The sequence below is a fragment of the Pinus tabuliformis genome, chromosome 6 (genome assembly GCF_031772625.1).
Source record: "Pinus tabuliformis cultivar Carrire ecotype Pingquan chromosome 6, CPIR1, whole genome shotgun sequence".
In the NCBI taxonomy this organism is placed as follows: domain Eukaryota; kingdom Viridiplantae; phylum Streptophyta; class Pinopsida; order Pinales; family Pinaceae; genus Pinus; species Pinus tabuliformis.
In genome coordinates, this window is record NC_142292.1 from 1817251425 (window position 1) to 1817259744 (window position 8320).

An 8320-nucleotide genomic window follows, 5' to 3' on the forward strand; every position below is an offset into this window, starting at 1 on the left:
AGACTAAGCAACTTGTTGAAATAAACAGCGTTGAAAGATACAACATTGTTGGTTTAGCTTGTGCATTTAAAATAAGAGTGGAATAGATATGGAATCAACTCTAGAATTCAAGTAGAGTTGGAACTCGAGGATACAATTCTATTTTTTACAATCCCACGAAGCTTAAATTGCAATTTAAATTGATGCAAATGAGGAGCGAAATCAAGGATAGAGGGAGGGGGAACAGCCGCAAACATTATCACCCAAGCACTAATCCATTAGTGCATGGTATATGTCATATTATGAAATGATGTATAGACTAGTGATGATCATGATAGAATAGAATATGATGGAATCTGTATTGATAAGTATGAATCGACATGCCTCATAACGCTTTATTTTTTTGAGACTCGAGGATTAGGTGTGATCTTTTGCATTCTTTGAACATTCTGCGAGCCATGTGGATCATCGAATGTTATCTCCCTCCCATATCTTCATGGGATCTACGCCCATTTTATTTGCTGCCAACCATTTCCTTGCCTTCACACAACAAAGTCTGAAACCACTCGAATCTTAGTTACATTTTCTCAAGGAAATCTCCTTCACTCATCCATAGAATCAAGAACACCAAGGAAAGATGATTTTAATACCTCAAACACCATTTCAATTCTGGTGTGTATTTTTATAGCAACATATTTTCTTGTAAAAATTTGTCTCTCTATTTTTTAAACTTGATTACATGAGGCACAATTTCAAAGAAAGTTTTACCAATAGGTCCTATGTATGTGAAATTATAATTCCACTGCACTGATAACCATAAATCAAGATTTCTACAAGCATATGACCTTGATACGGTTCCTTCAATCTCATATTTTTCTTGAACAAACTCGATCAACCAATAAGTTTTCCTGAAAGCATTTCCTTGATTTTCCAATGATGAGTTTGATCAGATTCTTTAATTCCCAAGTTATATGATATTATTTCCCTTCACTGATCTTTTAAATGTTCAACCATAAGCAAAAAGAGATATACTAAGTGAGTTTTCCAAATGATTAATATTAAATTTGAAATATTTTGCATAATGTATTTCTTATTATAAAATATTAATAAGAAGATGTTTTAATACACCATTCACTGTGTGAGTAAATTGTGAATTTAAAAGGTTTTTGGGAAGTTTATTTGGCAAGTCTCTGAAAATATAAATTAAATGTGAGTGAAATATTTTATGTTCAAATCTTGAGTTTCTACCCATATCCTCTGTTGCAACCGAGCTGAATAAACCCTCTATCAAGGGAGTACAACACCACCCAGTTGTCAAATTCCTCTAGACATATTAAAAAAAGAATTAAAATATAACTTAAAAATAATTTTTCATAAAAAATACATGTTGGTTGTTCTTCTCTACAACTCTTCTTCGATTCTGCAACCTTCAAAACCTATATCTTTAATTTGTTGGTGTACCCCTTGTTGATTCTTAATGGCGATGGGCCCAGGAGGGGCCCTTCCCCTCGGTGATGAGGCTATGACATTTTGTGCCCTAATTTTGAATCTTAAATCCAACCCTAGGCCAAATGTGAATTTTTTTTTTTAAAGATAAGGATATTCCATAGGTAGCACTCCCTTCATGCTTTCAAAAGACCTCCTTAGCCTTCTCTAACATAGCCTTGGTTAGGAAGTTCATGGGAATGTCACCCTAGCCTAAATAGACCAAGCAATGGGTTTACAAAGAATGAAAATCCATGAGGAAAGGAAACCTGGGTGTATTTGTTGTACTCAATGGTTTTTTTGTCTTTCTCCTCAAATGTAAGGAGGATAGAGACATTGCTTTTAGGAATGGGTAGTAATTTTTTGGCTCTATGGGAATGTATCTAAATGCTTGGTCCCTATATTTCAATCTAGATGAGGATATTCCAACAATTGTATAGTCTGGATTAAGCTTCCTGAGTTTCCCCTATCTTGCTGGAGCAACGAATGCTTGAAAGCCATTGGAAATGGTGTAGGAAGGTTTCTTGATTGTGCTGAGCCAAAAGGTAAATGGTTTCCATGTGCCAAAATTTGAATAGATGTGGACCTGGAGAAAGGTATCCCTTCTGAGAACATTCTAACCCAAGGAGAATGGAAACATATTCAATTTATTGACTATGAGAAACTACCATTTAAGTGTAAGAGTTTCCATGAACATGGACACTTTTCTCATGACTACAAACAATCTGAGGCTAGAATTGGAGAAGGAGTGACTTTTTCCTGAGAAAATCAATGGTACACCAAAATGAGAGGCACTAATCAAGGGTAAGGTGAGGCTAAGAACTCCAAAAAATTAGCTCAGCATGGCACTTCCTCCTTGGCCAATCCATTCAAATCTCTATCCCAAGATGACATAAATTAGGAGTAGCCAAATGCCGATATAGAAACTCTAGGACACGAGGAGAACTCACATGGGCTTCGCTGGGGGATAAATAACATATCATGTAAGTTCATATTGGGGGATATATATTGAATAAAAAATGACATTATATATTGAGCATAAAATATGAAGCTCAAAGTTAATGAAAAAATATAAAGGGGTATAAAAAATGTTAATGAATAAATGGATACCTACAATATCTAGTGAAAGTAGGTTTTTTTTAATTGGGAAGGTGTATTGGGTTCATATTGGTAGGGAGATAGATAAAATGATTTTTAGAGTTATTTTCTAATATGTAGTACAATTAAGGGTATTGTTTAGTATGCCGTGAATGCATGTGCTATGTCAGAGGTTCATTGAGTGAAGCCCCCATTGGAGAACTTAATCGAAGGAGAGGAAAATATGGAAAAAGGACAATAAGGAGAGATTCATGAAGGGATTCTTATCAAGGAATCCCATAATGATAATATCACTCAACCTAATCTCCATAATAGTCTATCTGCTCCATCTAGTTCTGAGAGGAGAGAGAAATAAGTAGAAATGGTGTTGGTGAGGCTCATCAATAGGTAAATTATATGGGCCTTAATGCCACTCTCCAGCTTATTAAAATCAATGTTTCTCACATTTGTTTACATATTTTATTATATTTTTCTTAGTGAGAAGGGTAAAGGTGAGATGTTATGTCATGTGGCCTACTGTGCATTAATTGAAGGATTTGGAGCAGATTTGGTTAATTCAAGTGCAGGAACTTGAAGTAGAAAAGCAAGAGGGGTTTTAGGAGATTTTTTCTCCCTCCTTAACTCCTCAATCGCTCAAATATTCCTCCACCAGATCTCATCAACTCAAAGTTACAAGCAGCCAAGCCCACTGATTTCATTGGCATCCAAGCCAATGATAGTTGAAGACAAGTCAATCTCGAGTTTGGTAGCCAAGCCTCCCTAATTTTAGGAAGTTGTTGGTAGCTTAAGTTGTATAAGTAAGAAGGTCTAGGGCCTCATTAGGATTCGACTCTTTATGGTAGCCAAGAGGCACTTTCAAGCTAAGATATTGTGACTATTATAATTCTATTATTTTTGACATTTTGATGATAATGAAAGGGGTTTCTTTGATCCAATATTGATTTGACTGAGAGGGCTAAAGGTCTTCGGTTAGGGCCCAACCCTAGCAGCATAGGTTCATATTTTTGTACATGTATTCTTAGTTTAGAATCATAGATTAGGTGCTAAAGTTATCTCTACTTTGTTTAGTTTACAAGTCTTTGAATGATTGGTTAGTTTTGATTCCATTAGTTGGAGAAGTAGATCAGTGTTATAGTAGCGAAATAAAATACTTCAGAAAATCTTGTGACAAGGGCCTCTTCCTCAACTCCCTCATGGGATCATGGTTTCAGGGCCCCACTCTCACAACCCCAAAAACAGATTTATCTTTTGGTCATTGCATAGCTTAGAATTTATTTTGAGTATATTATTGTTTATGATTTCTTAGAAGCACTTGCAAGTTTCATTTTGGTTTCTTGAGTTCACTACAAATTAGAAAGAAATTGATTCCATAGATTTAATCCATTAGCCATCAATAAATCAGTTTCTCAAATTCAACTCATATTCTCCACATTTATATAAAGTTGTGCATGAATGAAGAAAAGAATATATGTTGTTGCAGGAGTTGTTGATATGCAGGGGGAACTCATTCCACCAGCCTCATCTAAGTCTTCTCCACCTCTCGCCCAATCCTACCAACCACTAATTTAGATTTATGTTTTGTAGCCACCGTATACAACCACCTTGAGAAAATCCAACCATCCTCAACAGTTGGGCTGATCCTTGGGTAGTGTGCACCTTCCCCATACCTTATTCTACCGTCATCCATCTTCCCCACACTTCCTTTCACCTTCCCTACCTTACTACAACCTTCAACTAAGTTTCTCGTAGTAAACTAGGACATCCTGTAGTAACTACAGGAAACCCTGTAGCAACTACAGGAAACCCTATAGCAGCGTATTTTAGATGATTTTGGGAAAGAATGATGATCAGATCCTAGGGTAGGCCTTCAACTTGACTTCCATACCACTGAATTCCTTTTTGGACCAGATTTTCTATACCTTCCTCCCCTGCAAAAGGTCAGATTATTAGCTTAGCATTTACATTTCTAAATTGAAAATCAAAAGACTATTTTTTGTAATATTTAGCTAGTGCATGCATACATCTGTCATAGCAGTGTTAGGATAATTTCGATGCCTACTTAGTCTAGATGAATAGATGTTATAATGTAAGGTTAAATTAGGTCTCTTATATAAGTAATGTGTGTTAATTCTTAGCTAGGTAACTTCATGTCATTTCATTTTTTTTCCAAAGAAAAAAGCTGTAACCTTTTATTTAAAAAATGAAAAGTTACAATTGCAGATGCATGATGCATTTCCATAGCTGCCCGGTGGGCTCTGGTGCCTTGGCACCCTCCGCAACGTTAACGGACTAACGTGCAAAAAAGATGAGAAAAGAAGAGAGAGAGAGAGAGAGAGAGAGAGAGAGAGAAAATAGAGAGAGAGAGAGAGAGAGAAAAGAGGGAGAGAGAGAGGAAAAGAAGAGAGAGCAAGAAAAAAACTGAAATACATTTGTGAGTAAGACTCACGCTTCAGGTTTTTCTTCCTTTTTTCTTTTCGACCTTGCGCCATACTCCTTGAGTGGGCTCGATCGAGGCAATAACTAACTGATTTTCTGCTTCCTGCATGCCTAATTCCTTGTCTGAGTCTGATGTGTCTGATTTGTGGTGCCGCTTTATCCCTCCCATGTTCTGGTCCTCATTTGCCTTCTCTGCCTGATTTGGGTGAAGCTGTGCAACCTTGGTATCTGTTGTGGTTTCCTTCTGGCTCCCCGTTTCCTGGGGAGCCTCGGCTTTCTCTGTGGAAGTGTCTTCCTCTTCAGCTTCTGATTCTTCGTCATCTGAGGCCGGAGGGGAAAAGAGCCAACCTTTCTTCTGCTTCCCTTTCTGCTTTCTTTTGCTGTTCACTTTTTTGCTTTCTGGACATGTGCTTTGCAGGTGTCCTGTTTGTCTGCAGAGCCTACATCTAAAGGCAGTATTTTCATAGTCTAGTGATTGCACCCAAATTTGCTGTTTGTAAACCAGCCTTATATTATCAGGTAGCCCTTTACTTAAGTCCACTTCCACACAGATTCGTGCGAAAGTGAAGATCCTTTCCATATCTGTTTTGATGTATTTCCCGATACTGTTCCCAATTCCTTCCAAGACTCGTTCATTCCAGAAATGCAGGGGGAGGTTGTGAAGACGAACCCATACCGGCACTTTGGTGACTGTCATTTTGTTTGGATCGAAGTCTGTAAACCATGGGGTTACAAACAGCCCCGCCGTTCCCCAGAACCAAGGCCCGGCATTGATGATTGTATCTCTGACTTCCATGGATGCAAATCTGACTATGAAGAACCCTTTGGAGCACAGGTGTATATCGCATTCCATGGTCCAATTTTTGAAGATCCAGTGGAATAGATTCGTTGGTGTTGGCCAGAAGCTGTTGAATCGACATATTAGGGCCTGCGATTCATATGACTTAACATAGTCATCCATCCCTGTGAAATCAAGATTAAGGGCTGGGGTTTGCCCTAGCTGTTCTACTATGTACGGCCGAGGTGTATATCCACCTTGATCTGGGGGGGGTCCTGACTCTTTGTTGCCTTGAAGGATGTTTTTATATGATGGAGCTCCCTTAGGTTTATTCTGGGGTACTGTTTTCCCCTTTTCCCCTCCTGAACTGCTTGGCTGCCCCTGAGGTGGTGCCCCTCCTCTCAGCCTGAGATTCACGACAATGGTTTCTCCAGGGCTGATCTCGTAGCTCCCCAGGGTTCTGTGGTCCTGGAGAGACCATCTTCCGCTGACTAGGTGCTGGATCTGGCCAGGGTAGCCAGTCAAAGCACAAATTTGCTGCTTTAACAGCGAAACAGAGCTATTTCCACTTACCCATACTAAGAGAGATTTCTTCTCAGGGGTTTTAATAAAAATCTGGAAACTATTTGTGGTTACCTGTTTTCTGCGGTCTGATAGAGCTGCCCCGGATCTGCGATTTTTGGCCCGATCTGATGGGCAATTTACCAGATCAGGGCTTCTGTTGGGGCGATCTCCCATTTGCACTGCGCATTCTGCTAACCCTCTGTTGAAATGATACCAATATCCTCCGATCTGCCGCCTGGGTACTTGGGCAGTTTGATCCGTTCTAGATCTGCAGAGATTAGGGCTCAGGTCGGGTAGATCCGTCCTAGGTCGGCTGAGTTTTGACCATGCAGATTTGTAGTGTGTCAGATCTGCTTCCCTCAGTCCTCCATCCTTGCATGCAGAGGTCGCGAGTGGAGGGACAATGTCGGCGCGAGCTATAAGACCAAACCCTGGCGATTTCCCATCTCCGCGGTGGATTTTGAGCCAAAAGGCCGTTTTCGTGTGCAGTTTTCTGCTCTCATATCTCTTAGCGATCTTCGCTTCCAAATCCGCCTCTGATACATGATTTGGGCGATTTTCTGCTGTCTCAGGGCCGTCAGATATTTCCCAGGCGTTAGGCCGCTTTGCCAAGCCCGTGCCGGCAGTCCAATAGTCATCAGAGCGTATGCTCTTGTGGCCGGTCCCGTGGAGGATCGTGGCTTTGGCTAGCCCTGCATCGCCTCCGCCATAGACCGCAGAACCTGTGGTTTCGTTACCGGCGCAAGAGGAAACCTCGGCGATGGCCATCTCGATCCCTAATTTCATGTCATTTCATAACACTTTATATTCAACACTTTCATTTCCTTAAAATAGGAAAACATTTAATTTATGCATTAAATATAGCTTTACATTCATTGTAAGTAGTTAGCCTCCTTCTAGTCAATAAAATACTGGTTTGAAAAACCCTAGTGGTTTATCGCCCCAGTTGAGAAGTGAAAAGAGTATAATGTTGCATCTACAGTGCATATAGCACTGTCACCTCCAAGTTTGTACGCACTTTTTTACGTGGAAATGGGTTATGGGCCAAACCTTAATTGGCCATAACTTTTGATCCGAGTGTGGGATTTCAATAAAGTTTATATCATCGAAAATCTCTCTACATGTTGAATGCAATCATGCAATCCAAGGTTGACTATGCTAGCTTTGAGAAAAATAAATTTTGTAACCCCATTCCCATAATCATACCATGGAGGTCTGTTGTGGAAACATAACACCTCCCATTTAGATTGGAGAGCCCAAGGGGCTGAGAGGGAGTGCTACATCAGCCAAGATCTGATGGCCAGTGCAGGTGGCAGATACAAATTATTTGACAACCTAATAAGATCTTTACACTTACTTGACATCTTCCACTTGGTAGACACTCACTCGCATCTAATCTTGGTTTGGGAAAGTTAATGATGGTTATCGGTGTAATCCCTTGAACTACTAGGTGTTGAGTGTTGGCATAGGGTCCCAAGGGTCAGTTTTGGGGTTAGTTTAACCAATTTTTGTAAAACTTTTGTAAAGAATGTAAAGTCTTCACGAAATTTAGATGCAGAGTGCGCATTTAAGTAGGAGTCAAAGGGGCTTTAGACCCTTGTTTGGGTAAGTGATAGGTTAGTTTTGAGACTCACCGATAGGCCGCGACCATGGTATTGTATTACAAATGCTATATATATTTGAGTCATAGCGAGTCTAGAGGGGGTAACTAAGAACTAAGTCAAGATAGAGATTGTTTTGGGAAAGTGCTAAGGTAGGAAGGCTCTACTTCGTATGCTTAGGCAAAAGGTGAATGCTCCTGCAGCTGAGTGTGCAGGAGGCCTTGGTAAGTCTGGAGTTGAGTGTGCGGACCCCTGCAACTGAGTGCACAAGGTGGAGAAGTCTATAAATTAAATGTTGAAACTTAATAAAGACTGATTATGGAGAAATACCTTGCCTTTGAGTATTATTCTTAATTCGGTTCAAGTTATGTTATGTCGC